General features: G+C 34.8%; 2 pseudogenes; one reads left to right on the forward strand and one right to left on the reverse strand.

Moving 5' to 3' along the window:
- Positions 1–7,732: 7,732 nt before the first annotated feature.
- On the reverse strand, positions 7,733–9,441 carry LOC100684198 (annotated as a pseudogene).
- OR2A7CP (olfactory receptor family 2 subfamily A member 7C, pseudogene) lies at positions 11,064–11,672 on the forward strand (annotated as a pseudogene).

Below are 14,961 nucleotides of genomic sequence, written 5' to 3' on the forward strand. Positions count from 1 at the left end.
TCATAAATGTGTTCATTGATTTAGCCACAAAAATATTTATTGAAACATTTATAATGTTAAAACTTGTTATATAAAAAATTTAAAAAATTAAAAAAATAAAACATGTTATATTGTTATAATAATCTGCATTTGTAAATGGGGGACTTATTAGATCAATTGTATATATCCATAAAATTGAAATCATTCAACTATTCAATAAAAATAATCAGATTATAGAGAAGTAGGTACAAACTTACTGATTTATAAATAGTAAGAACAAGTAACAAAAAAGTACCAAAATGCTCACAGTGGTTAAGTCAAATGCTGGGCATGGTGACTGTGATGGTTGGCATTCAACATCTCTTGAAGAATCAATAGTTACTTGTGGTATGGCAGCAGGATTCATTTCTGAAAGCACAACCTAGAATTTGTTTCTTCACCTTTGCAATAATTCTGTTAGTTATTTGATAGTAAAATTTCTTTTGATTTACACTGGCAGAAAGGATTCGGTTCTCTGCAGTTGGACTCTGAACATGGATACAATTGGATTCTTTTTATTTTCATTCTCTAGTTTATGCATATTATATACATTTTCAGCTACTATGTTTTACTGTTGTAATATAAAAAAAATTTATATAATAAAAATAATATTGTTTAGAATAAATCTGAAGTTTAAAAAAAGAGCTTCTTTTAAGATTATAGTTTTTGGAAGAAAGTATTATAGTTTGGTAGTTAAGAGCTGGGCTCTAGAGACATTGTAGGCTTAAATCCCAGCTTACTCCTTTAGCATTCTTAAGCAACAACGCTTCTAAAACCTCAGAATTGTTTTCCATAAATTGAGGATTAGGACACTTTATTTATGTTGTGAAGATTAAGTGAGATAATGTATGTAAAGCTGAGATCCCAGTGCTGAATATTTTATAGGAATTCAATAAATGGTGGTCTTACAGTCTCCTTTAAACTTTCCTAGAGCTCACATTTCTTCATCTTGATCATAAGAACATCCATGCATATCTTTCCTAAATGCTTTGCTTTGAAATGCATTTCATTATATTCTACACTATCTCAAAATAAATTTAAATAATATCTTAATCTCAATATGAAATTAAAATTATTTCTCCATGTGAGCTTGTATTTTACACTTGACATTACTTAAGAAAACAAATTGTACTTATATTTAAGTGATTTTAGTGTTCTTTCAGCACAGTGATTGTTTCAAATGAAATAAGTGCCAGCCTGGTGTTCAAACTACAGCAACGCATCAATGTCTAATAATTAAGGAGTCTCTATGTTGTGGATCCACATGCATAGCTCTTAGGAGAGTTCATAGTAAATGAGGGCACACAATGAATTTGCTAGGAATTTAAAATAGGAACATGCTTCTGATTTGTTTTTTAACTCAAGTATCCAGAGTACACAGGGTAAATATTACCCTTGAATATTGAATATTTACACCTGAATATTGTATGATTGCAGATGGATCTCTTGAAATGGTCAACAAACTCAAAGCACCTTGTCTAGTAAAGCTAATGGTTTCTGCTGATGTAATTACATTCAACTTACTCTTTGGCACTGTTAAGTCACCAAGGGAAAAGAATATAATATGTAGCTAGTGCATAAACAAATAGAAAACCTCCTTTTATGGGTTTCAAATTTATCATCTTGGTTTTATTGTCATATACACTAACCAACTGAACTTATCAGTTGTTTTAATTATGAATAAATCATGAATGTATATCTGTCAGTTACTTTGAATGTGTAATTACTATATTCTTGACAATAAATGATGTTAGATTATTCCTTGAGACAATGTGCTCCTGAATTGTTAGAAACTATTTGAGTTTCCTTTCTGCTTTAACTATGAGATTAACTATGAGATTGTCATTTGACAACGAGATTAGGAATGCCTTCTTACAGCTTCTTCTTTTAAATAAGTGCTTGGCACTAATTTGTTACAGTGAGAACTTGCTAATAAGTAGGAAAACTCTGCTCATTCATTCAATATGAATGAGACCTACCAGGTAGTCTTCTAAGTCCTGGAGATACAGCAGTGAACAAAATAAGTAAGGCATGTAAATGGTGCAACCATTTTGGAAAACAGTTTGGAAGTTCCTCAAAATGTTTAACTTAGGGTTACCATTATGACTGGGAATTCCACTCCTAGGAATCTACCCAAAAGAACTGAAAGCATGTTCATACACAAAATATTGTACGTTAATATTCATGGAAATTGTATGTTAATATTCATGGCATCATTATTCCTAATAGCCAAAAAGTGGTAATATCCATCAACTCTGAATGCATAAACAAAATATGATACAGCTTTATACTGGCATATACCTGGTAATAAAAATGTATGAAGTGGGGATCCCTGGGTGGCTCAACAGTTTAGTGTCTGCCTTGGGCTTAGGGTGTGATCCTGGAGTCCTGGGATTGAGTCCCACATCAGGCTCCCTGCATGGAGCCTGCTTCTCCTTCTGCCTGTGTCTCTGCCTCTCTCTCTCTCTCTCTCTCCCTCTCTTTCTGTGTCTCTCATGAATAAATAAATAAAATCCTTAAAAAAATGAAGTATTGATGTAACACAACATGGATGAACCTGTAATATTGTGCTAAGTGAAAAAAGCCAATCACAAAAACCATATATTATAGGATTCTATTTATAGGAAATGTTCAGAGTACACAAATCCATAGAGATAGAAAGTAGATTACTGGCTCTCAGAGTTTTGTAAGAGACAAAAATGAAGGAATGGGAAATGATTTCAAATGGATATGGGTTTTTTTGGGGTGGGGTGATAAAAATATTCTAAAATTATACTAGTGGTAATATTTTTACATCTATGTGATTATACTAAAAAACCCTGAATTATATACCTTTAAAAGAGTTAATATTATGGTGTGTGAATTATATCTGTTATATTAAAAAAAATTTTAAATTAATTGAATCCTCTTTTCCATCAGGTATTATCTCAGGATCTGGGGATACTGCAGATGTCAAAAAGTATAAGTCTGCATTCAGAGTTAACTATTTTTTAATATATGGTGTTGAAATGGAAAGATCATGCTCTATGTTTGAGCAAAGAAGGAACTAAATGAATTATTACTGGATATTATAGTTGGAATGCTATTATATAGAAGGGTTAGGATTCTTCTTCCTACAATATTATGTAAGAAATTGTAGCCTGAACGTGTCACTAAAGAGATGGAACATACCTCTTACATTTAGGATGAATCTTAACACAACTTAGGAGCTTGTAGAAGCATATTTTCCTATAATTTTATATTAGAATTTCATGGAAGATAGCCATGACCTACAGAAAATTTTAAGAACTGCCAGAAATTAATATCACTCTGTGCCTACCCTCATAATGAAATATCAATGTGCCTGCCAATGATATTGTCCCAATGTTTGTAGTTTGGAATAAAATGAACAAATAATAGTGATTTTTATAAAGTGTAACTGCAGAAACAAAGATGTACATGTGAACTATATATTAGATATAACATAAAAGATGATTTCAGGGCAGACCCGGTGGCTCAGTGATTTAGCGCCGCCTTCAGTCCAGGACATGGTCCTGGAGATCCGGGATTGAGTTCCACGTGGGGTTCCCTGCATGGAGCCTGCTTCTCCCTCTGCCTGTATCTATACCTCTCTCTCTGTGTGTCTCTCATGAATAAATAAACAAACAAACAAATAAATAATCTTTAAAAAAGATGATTTCAACAATGATAATTATATGCAACAAATTACATTATTATAAGGAAGACATGGATCTTATGAAGACATCCAAGTTGATTAACCATTTACCTAGAAGTTGCTATTGTCATTTCCAAGCAGAGGGGTCTGTTTTACATGTCAACATGACTAGGCTAGTACCCAGTTTTTAAATTATTTAGTTAGTTTTTAATTTAATTAATTAAATTTAGACTTGCTAAACCTCACAACTGTGTAAGCTAATTCTTTGAAACAAACCTTTTTCTTAAAAAAGATTTCTATATATCTATCTATCTATCTATCTATCTTGCTAGTACTATTTCTCTGTTAGAACCCTGACTAATACTATTTGGTACCAAGGGTGCTTCTAGAAAAAGAGAATTTTAGGATGAATTCTTAAAATTGGTTCTGGGTGTTCTGGAATGGATTCTCTAATCGCATTAGATTTAAAGGCATCAGTGACTCTACCTTGAGTGGTAAAGAGAACACTGCTAATCCATGGCATGATGTAGCTATAGAGATATGCAAAATATTGCCATTGGATACTCCAAATACATACCCAGTTAGGACATACTGGAACTAGAATATAAATGTAATTTATTCAGGCTGTAAAATCTGTGAAGTTTCTGCTGAATGATCAATAGTTAATTTTTTTTTTATTTTATTTAATAGTTCAGTTTTCTAAGAGCAATAGACACTTGTAGCCTTTCCTCAGAAAACTGTTTTTGGGTGAGAAAGCCTAAGACTCATAGTCACAATGTACTAAACAAGAATGGTTGTTACTTCACTATCACCATAATGTCCTTTCAGATTTTCTAGAATTAAGGTCGCCCTTTTATAACCAGAGCAGCTACACTCAAGTTGTTAACAGAGTCAAAACTTTTTCTGTCACATTTATAATCTTGTTATCAGAATAAACAAAAATCCTGGTGCTTATAATAACATTGTACCAAGGGGCCATAGCAGGTCATGAAAAAGGACATAGAAGACATTTTTACTTCCATGTCAGACATAATAGGAAATGAATTAAATACACTTCAAGTTTTATTTGACTTTTTGGCAAAGACTAAGGTTAAGGAAAACTTGGTAGTTTATATTGAGCAGTTACTGAATTTTAGGGCCTTTACATTTCTGTAGGACTATAAAATATCCCCCAGTTTCTACTTTTTATTTGATCATTTAATACAATTTAGCCCACAAAATACATTTATTTAAATTCATACATCTATTTACATCATGGAGTCTCAGAGAGTAGTCTCAAAGAGTAAAGATTAGGGGGCATGTGGGTGGCTCAGTCAGTTGAGCATCTATTTGCCTCTTGGTTTCTGCTCCAGTCATGATCTCCAAGTGGGGAGACTGAGCCCCAAATTGGGCTCAGGCTCAGTCTCCATGCTCAGTGGTCTCCATATTCATTGCAGTCTACTTCCCTCTGCCCCTCCCCCTGCTTGTGTGCATGTGCAGGTGTGTGCGTGCTCTCTTTCTCTCTCTCTCTAAATAAATATTTAAATAAAAAGAGTAGAGATTAGATTTGCCTAATAAAATGGGCAAAGATATATAAAAGTAAAGATATTAAATGTATGTATTCATTAAACATCTATACAAATGAATTGCCGATTTTCACCTCTGGATATTCATAAGGGTTGCCTGCAGGGCTTCCTGAAACACTTGTGCCTGGATCATACCACAGACTCATGAATAAAATTCCTAGGAGGGAAAATTCCAGAAACCTACATTTTTACAAAGTACTACAGGTAGTTTTGATTCATGGCCAGTATTGATAAATACAGAGATCAGAAAAGAAACTTTACAATTTGCAACAGTTAATTGAATCCATTGGTTTTCTACCCTGCTCCCTTTTTATGAGCCCAATTTCCCATTCTACACACACATTCCGGTTCATTTTTATTAGATTCACTTTGCCACTACTTCAATTTTGGACTTTCTATTTAACTACCCTCCTGGGCTGACAAGAATATTTTCTTTAATTCTGGCTTCTTATTTTGTTTAAGGACTAAAGCCCTGGCATATATCAGTTTGGGTTTGGTGAATATATTTCTTAAAAAATTATTTTAATTGAATTTTAATTCATATATATGTATATAAATATATATGAATGAAATTAAAATATTATTTTAATTGAATTTTCACACATATTTATATTATATATATAAATATATAATATAAATATATATATTCCAAAAAATATATATAAATTTATATATATATATATATATTTATATGCCGAAAACACGAATACAACTGCCAGTGTGTATTTTTAATGGAACCCTATTTTACATTACTTTGTTCAATGTGTTTCATATGAGTGATCATTAATACATAATTAAGGTCGAGGTTTCAACTCGAAACTCCCAAACTGTGGTTCATGACACATAACCAAACCAGCAGTGTTTCAGAATTGGGATACACATTTAAATTTTTTTTTTTTTTCTGGTTAAAGTTCCCAAGAGAGTGTAAAGGTTTTACCAGAAAGCAAAAGACCATGCAGCTTTATGGAAGTTTAAAGCATGTTTGCAAATATTGCAGCCTGATGGAAGAATTTGCATGTACAGGGAAGTTGTGGATGGAAGTGGTTTGTGGAATTTTAAGTGCTCATTGTAGTAAACCTTTGCTTTGTAGATTTGAAGGGACAGAGTTTTACAAGCAAGCTCATGAAATGATGATTAGTTAACAAACATTAAGTAAGATGAAGTTAAAATAAATTATTTTCTATTTGAAAAAAATATATATATATTTTGCCATATATATGTGTGTGTGTGTGTGTGTGTGCAACAAATGTGTTAGTATCTAAATTGTTTCCTTGAGTTAATTTCTTTGTTTCTTTTGAGGAAAGAAACAAACAGCATTTTGAGAACAAATACAAATGCCTTATTTTCCATTAGCTGAATTCTGGAAGAGTATTGAGAGAGCTGTACAGGGCCACCAGATTAAAGAAGCACACCTTTCTGAATGTTATCATTTTAAACATGGATATAATTATTTTTGCATTGTCTTTTTATTTTGTTGTGTATAATAAAATTCAAATGAGTAACATTTCTCTCTCTTTTTTTGTAATATGAATGTTAGCAGATGGATAAAATTTTGTTTGCTATATATGTGCAATTTTCTGATTAATATTTAACTAGCAGTATAAACAAAAATGGAATTAATATTTTAAAAATCTTAAAAGTATAAAATACATTCTTATAAAATAAGTTTTTATATTATAAATTAATATAATTTATTATATACACATGTTATAATTTATTGCATATAATTAAACATATTATAAATTAATTATATGTAACATATTTTATTTTTTAATTTATTTTTAAATTTTTATTTATTTATGATAGTCACAGAGAGAGAGAGAGAGAGAGAGGCAGAGACACAGGCAGAGGGAGAAGCAGGCTCCATGCACCAGGAGCCCAACGTGGGACTCGATCCCGGGTCTCCAGGATCGCGCCCTGAGCCAAAGGCAGGCGCTAAACCGCTGTGCCACCCAGGGATCCCCAACATTATATTTTATTATAAAATAAGTTCTCTTCCTGAGCTTCTTTCTTTTTTTTTTTAACTTTAAACAAATTTTTATTACACAAAGTTTGTCACATAATTGGATATTTTTCTACTTTGTACACAATTATTCTTACTCTCCCCAGAAAGGCTGCTTAACTTTTCATCTGGTGATGGCAAACACTAAAATCCTGATTTTAACAGAATAGTAGTAAAAATGCCTCAGTGATTTAAGTTGAAAGCAGTACATTGGTACACGGCTCTTGCACTCAGTTATCAGGAATGTACAAATGTCTTTTTATTCAAAAATACAAAATAAATTATCTGTAGGCATGGACAATGACAGCAGTAAACCATTATATGTTGTCAACTGAAACCAGTAACTGATGGTTATAGCGATTTTCTTAAACATCAGCCAGCCTTTTCTTCGGTCATTTCCTTCAACTAACTTCTCTGAAGTTATGGTTGAGGAACAGAGCCTTGAGCTTCCTCTCACAGTTCATTAAGAATGGTAAAGCACTATTCTAGGAATCAGAACATGCCACTTCCCATACCACCTCCCATTCCATCCGTTCCACCCACTCCTGGGTCCTTCTCTTCTTTAGGAATATTGGTGACTACAACTTCTGCCGTAGTTAACAGGCCACTCCAGCAGCATCCAATAAAGCAGTTCTTCCACCTTAGTTGGATCAATGATTCCTTTTTCCACCATATTCACAAAATCTCCAAGCATAGTGTCATAACCAACTTCTGAGGAACTCCGCATAATTTTCTCAACTATCAATGATCCTTCAACACCTGCCTTCTTAGCAATGGTCATTGCAGGAATTTTGAGTGTTCTCTTAATAATTTTGATACCAATTCTTTGATCTTCACTAGCTGGAGTTATTGAATCCAAGGCTGGAATGAACCAAAGCAGGGCACAACCCCCTCCCAGAACAATGCCTTCTTCAACAGCATCTCTTGTGGCATTGAGGGCATCTGTAACTCTTTCTTTTCATTCACTTCAACATCGCTTGTCCCACCAACCTTCAACACAGCTACTCCAACTGAGAGTTTTGCCAGATGCTCATTCAGCTTTTCCTTTTCATATTCACTAGTTGTGATATCTAACTGCTCAATGATTTCTTGAAAACGTTTTTCAATTTGAGCCTTGTCACCTTTTCCTTTTAAAAGCATGGCATCATCTTTGGTCACAATGACCTCTCCAACTTTTCCTAAGTCATGAGGCTGACCATCTTCAAGATTTAGAGTCAATCTTTCTTCCCCAAACACTGCACCACCAGTAGCAATAGCCATATCTTTAAGCTGGTTCTTTCTATTGTCACCAAAACCTGGAGCTTTGACTGCCACAACCTGAAGACTGACATTTAGCCTATTTAAAACAAGTGTACTCAGAGCTTCGCCATCAACATCTTCAGCAATTATAACCAAGGACTTACGGTGAGCATTGGCAATTTCAAGAGCAGATACAATGGACTGGATGCTAGAAATCTTCTTTTCACTCAATAGAACATAGGATCTTGGAATTCACATTTCTGACTTTTTGATGTATTAATAAAGTATGGAGAAATATAACCTCAATCAAACTTCATGCCTTCAATAATTTCTAGTTCATCATTCAGTGTTTTTCCATCCTTTACTGTGATGACACCCTTTCTTCCAACCTTTTTCATTGCATCAGAAATGATGTCAATTTCTTTGTCTCCATTTGCAGAAATTGTAGCAACCTGAGCAATTTCTTCAGGGGTTGTCATGGGTTTAGACTGCTTCTTAAGTTCAGCGATTACAGCATCAACAGCTAACATCACACCTCTCCTGATTTCCACAGGATTAGCACCTTTGCTAATCTTCTCAAAGCCTTCCTTGGCAATAGAGTGTTCCAAGACAGTAGCAGTAGTGGTGCCATCCCCAGCCTCTTCGTTTGTGTTATTGGCAACATCTTGAACAAGTTTAGCGCCTATATTTTTATATTTGTCTCTTAAGTCAATTGACTTTGCTACAGTCACACCATCCTTTGTTACTTTGGGACTTCCCCAACTCTGTTCAATAATCACTGTTCTTGCCTTTGGCCCCATAGTAACGGCTATGGCATCGGCTAGGAGATCTATACCTTGAAGCATTAAGGCTCGGGCATTGGCACCAAATTTTACATCCTTGGCATAGCCCCGAGTGACATGAGGAGCCAGGGCTCTGGACACTGGCCTGATCTGGCAGAGGACTGTGGGTATTTGAAACATTTCTGTGGGAGACTGCAGAGCGTGCAGGCGTGAGGCAGGCCAGCGGTGGTGACTGAGGGGCCTGAGCTTATTTCTCATTTGAATAGAAATGGAATGTGTAGAGGGAAAAATTATCTGGTATGTTAGTTTTTACAATGTGACATCATTATTCTGTAGGTGGGTTTCTTATCTGTGTGTGTAGCATGATTTTTTAGGAGAGACTTTAGATGTTTACAATCATAGAGCCCAATTTTAAGATATTTGGTCTTGTTCATGTCTGGTAAAAGTTTATGGTCATCATTATATTAAAAGAATAGAAAATGGTAAATGCCTTTAAAATGGTCTTGCTATTTTATCTAATTACAGTTTTTGTAAATGTTATTTAACAGTTAAATTTTGATAAAATGTACTAAAATACATGGAATAAGATCCCTTTAAAAGACACTTGCTTAGGAAATTTTACTACTTTTAAATTCTACTGAAAAGATCTTCAGAAGACATATGGGGTAACATAATTGTTAATAGGGTAAGCATGGAGAAATAACTTGATTTATAGGATTCAAAGATTTAGCAGAGTTTGTCAATCATCTAGGTCTTATAGAGAATATGTTCATAAGTAAGTTATGTATTAAATAAGATAGTTCTTTCCTTTTGCAATTCACAAATTCTGTCAATAATTTGTCATTTTATGGTATAAACCATTTAAAAAATACACCTTAAGAGTTATGATATGGAAACTAGAGTAGGAGGCTCACTCCACTGAAACTATCATTAAGCTGGCAAAAACAATTAATTTTTTAGAACTCCAGAGTTTTATGAAAATTTATAGCAACCAGGGATGTACTTAATGAAGGAAAAGCCTGCTAAGTTTCAGCATTTAAAGAAATGTCTGTCAGTCACTGGCTAAATCTTGAGACAGTGGAACAAAGAATGAGTGACTACATACAAAAAGGAAAACAATTTTTGCTAAAATGGCTTGGAGAAGTCATTAAATGAATGGATAAGTACAGCCCTCAACAAGCAACAACAGCAAAACTTGAGGAGGGAGAGGGGGAAAAGAATCTGATTTCTGGAGTTCACACATTGTAATATGCAAAACATCCACTTTTTAGCAATAAAAAACACAAAGCATACAAAGAAACAGAAAGTATGGCCCATTCCTAAAAGAAAAAATGGACAAAGACCATAACTGAAAAAGCCAAGACATTGAATTTAATCGACAATACTTTAAACCAACTGTCTTAATTTTCTCAAAGAGCTAAAAGAAGCCATTGAAAGAATTGAATGAAACCAGAAGTCTGATGTCTCATGAAATAGAGAATATCAGTAAGGACATGCAAATTATAAAAAACAAATCAAAAATTTTAGAGCTGAAAAAAATACAATATCTGAAATAAAAGATGTACTACAGCGAAGAAAGAATCAATAAACTCAAAAATAAGGCCATTGAAATTATCCATTCTGAGGAATGGAAAAGGAAACAAATGAAGTAAAATGAACAGGTAGGAAATGCCTACCCCAGGGTTGGTTTGGGAGCAGGGAAGCTGCTTGAGGATGCTGAGTGCAGAGGAAAAGACAAGACTGGGGAGTGGGGAAGCTCTTGAGAAAAGGAGCCGCCATCACAGATCAAGGAACTTTGGAATATGGAAGACAATATGACATCTATCACAGAGTTCACCCTACTGGGATTTCCTCTTGGCCCAAGGATTCAGATGGTTCTCTTTGGGCTCTTCACCCTGTTCTACACCTTCACCCTGCTGGGGAATGGGCTCATCCTGGGGCTCATCTCACTGGACCCCAGACTGCACACCCCCATGTACTTCTTCCTCTCCCACCTGGCCATCGTCGATATAGCCTATGCCTGCAACACGGTGCCCCAGATGCTGGTGAACCTCCTGAGGCCAGACAAGCCCATCTCCTTTGCTGGCTGTCTGACACAGACCTTTCTCTTTCTGACCTTTGCTGTCACAGAATGTCTTCTCCTGGTGGTGATGTCCTATGACCGGTATGTGGCCATCTGCCACCCCCTCCGCTATTCTGTGATCATGAGCTGGAGAGTCTGCATCACCCTGGTGCTGACTTCTTGGACCATTGGAGTCCTTCTGTTTTTGGTACATCTCATGTTACTTCTCCCCTTACCCTTCTGTAGATTCCAGAAAATCAATCACTTTTTCTGTGAAAAAAAAAAAAAATACAAGAGAAATCTTTTGGGCACTGTCAAGTGTACTAGCATAGCATTATGGGAGCCCCAGAAGAAGAGAGAGTTAATGAGAAAAAGAATATATGAAGAAATAATGGTTAAAAAAAAAACTAACTCACAAATTTGATAAAACAAGTGAATATACAAATCCAAGCAGTTCATCAAACTTCCAGTAGCCTGAACTCAGAGATTAACACTGAGACAAATAAAACTGTCAGAAACCAAAGATAAACAAACAAAAACAAAGACAAGGAATCTTGAAAGGAGCAAGAGAGAAATGACTCATCACTTGCAGGTGATCCTGAGTAAGATTAAAACTGAATTACCATCATACAGGCCAGCAGACAGTGGATGACATTTAAGTTGCTAGGAAGAAAAAAAAAAAAAAAAAAAAACTGTCAATGAAGAAGTTTATATCTGGGCCAACTATCTTTAGAAACTGAAAAAGAAATTAAGATATTAATAGAGAAACAAAAGCTGTAGACTTGTCTATAAAAAATGTTAAAGGAGCACCTGGTGGCTCAGTGGTTGTGTCTGCTTTCACCTCAAGTTATAATTCTGAGGTCCTGGGATTGAGCCCCCCATTGAGCTCCTTGCTGTGGGGAGCGTGCTGTGGGGAGCCTGCTTCTCCCTCTACCTCTGCTTCTGCCTCTCTCTCTCTTTCTCACTCTCTGTCTCTCATGAATAAAATCTTTTTTTTTTTTTTTTAAAGAAATGTTAAAGGGAGCCCTTTATGGTGAAATGAAAAGATAGTAAAAACTAACTCAACGGCATACGCAGAAATAAAGTACTCTAGTAAAGGTAACTACATAGGTAAATATAAAACAGGTATTATATTCTTGATTTATAACTATTGCACGCTATTCAAACCTGAAATGTTCTCCTTTGTCCTGCAAGGGGGCCAACACAGAAATGATGAGAGAGGCTAATGTTAGGGATAGACAAGAGCCCCAAGCAGGGCTATGCCATTACTTTTATTCACTCAGGTTTTGTGACAGCCATTATAGCTATGTGCTTGAGGCAATGATCACAAGGTAATCATTAACACATGTCATGTTTCAGTCAACAATAGGCAACTGACAGTCTGTGACATCAGAGCTAGAAAAGCATGCATTCTAGTTAAAAATTAGGTTGTAATGTTTTTGTTGTATTCCTTACTAAACTTGGGTGCTTTTGCGCTGGGGGTGGCTTTCCATCTTAGAGGCTATTATGATCCTTATTAAGCTTGGGCACTTTTTGCCGTGGAGGTGGCTTTCCATCTTAGAGGCAGCATTCTACCCTATGCTCTTCTAACCCACTTGTGCAGTAACATGGCTTTCTTAAAGCTATATCCCATATGTAACACCTCTTTCCTTTCTTTTTGATTTGAAGGATAAATGCATAAAACAATCATAAATCTTTAGTGAAGACACATAATGTACAAAGATGTAATTTTTGTCAATAATCACATAAAGGGGGCATGGAACTATATAGAAACAGTTTGTGAATGCTATTGAAGCTAAGTTAGTATCAGGTCAGAGTAGACTCTCCTAAATTTATGTTGTTAATTGTAATATCCAAGGAAATTACTAAGAAAATTACTGAAAGTGTACAGTAAAAAAATGAAGAGGAAGTCAAAATGATACACTGGAAATAAACAGAAAATAAAGCAGTATTAGAGAAATCAAAGAACAATAAGAATTAAGACACAGAAAACAAATTTCAAAATAGAGCAGTCCTTGATTATCACTAATCACCCTAAATGTAAATGGATTAAACTCATCAATTCAAGACAGAGATTGGCAGAATAGATTTAAAGACCCAAAACATGACCCACTTTAGATCCAGAGAAACAAATAAGTTTAAAGTGAAGGGATGGAAAAAAAAAAAAAAAGATGTAAATAGGAACAAGAGAGCTGAGGTAGCTATTGTAATACGAGAAAAGGAGGGTTTAAGTTAAAATTAATAAAGAAGATATAAAAATTATAAACATATACCAAACAACAGAGCCTTAAAATATATGAAGCAAACACTGACAAGAATTAAAAGGAGAAATAGACAGTTGTATAATAATTGTTGGAGATTTCAGTACCTCACTTTTTAGAATATATAGATGGAAGAATAAGGAAGTAGACTTGAACAGCACTATAGAACAACTGGACATAACAGGCACATATAGAACATTGTATCCAACACATGAGAATACACATTTTTTCTAAGTACACATAGAACATTGTCCAAGATACATGATATAAAAGCTGTACTTGGGATCCCTAGGTGGCTCAGCGGTTTAGTACCTGCCTTCGGCCCAGGACATGATCCTGGAGTCCCGGGAATGAGTCCTGTCTTGGGCTCCCAGTATGGAGCCTACTTCTTCCTCTGCCTGTGTCTCTGCCTTTCTCTCTCTCTCTGTGTCTCTCATGAATGAATGAATAAATAAAAAACATCTTTTAAAAAAGCTACACTTAATCAAAACACCGTGGTACTAGTATAAGAATAGACAAAAAAAAAAAAAAAAAAAAGAAATACAATTGAAAGTCCTGAATTAAACCCATACACTTGCAATGGCTTTTTCAAAGTAAACTTCTATGCCAATGTGGGGTTTGAACTCATGACTCTGAGATCAAGTGTTGCAAGCTCTAAGGACAGAACAAGTCAGGCACCCCTGTGTACAATTGATTTTTGATAGGAGTGACATGACAAGTCCATTCAATGAGGAAATAGTAGTTTTTCAACAAATGGTGATGGCACAACTGGATATCCACATGCAAAAGAATGAAGTTAATTCTTCACGTGGTGCAAAAAAGTTAACTCAAAACTATTAACTGGATCAGTTGTGTAAATATAAGGGCTAAAGCTATAAAAATTTTACAAGAAAAACAGGGAGAGGGGCACCTATGTGGGTCAGTGGTTGAGTATCTGCCTTCGGCTCAGGTCCTGACCTCGGGGTCCTGGGATTGAGTCCTGCATCAGGCTCCCACAGAGAGCCTGCTTCTCCCTCCCTGTGTCTCTCTGTGTCTCTCACGAATAAATATATAAAATCTTAAAAAAAAACATAGTATTAAATCTTCATGATGTTGGATTTGGCAATGTATTCTTTAATATAACATGGAAGCACAAGCAACACAAGAAAAGTAGATATTTTGGACTACATAAAACTTTTGTGCACCAAAGGATATTATAAAGCAAGTAAGAAGACCACCTCAACAATGGGAGAAACTATTTGTAAATCATATATTAAAAAAAAACAAAACAAAAAGAATCATATATTTGATAAAAGTCTGTTATCCAGAATATATAAAGAATTCTTCCAACTCAACAAAATAGCATACAACCTAACTTAAAATAAGAAAAGGACTTGA

Source organism: Canis lupus, chromosome 27 (genome assembly GCF_011100685.1).
Source record: "Canis lupus familiaris isolate Mischka breed German Shepherd chromosome 27, alternate assembly UU_Cfam_GSD_1.0, whole genome shotgun sequence".
Lineage (NCBI taxonomy): Eukaryota > Metazoa > Chordata > Mammalia > Carnivora > Canidae > Canis > Canis lupus.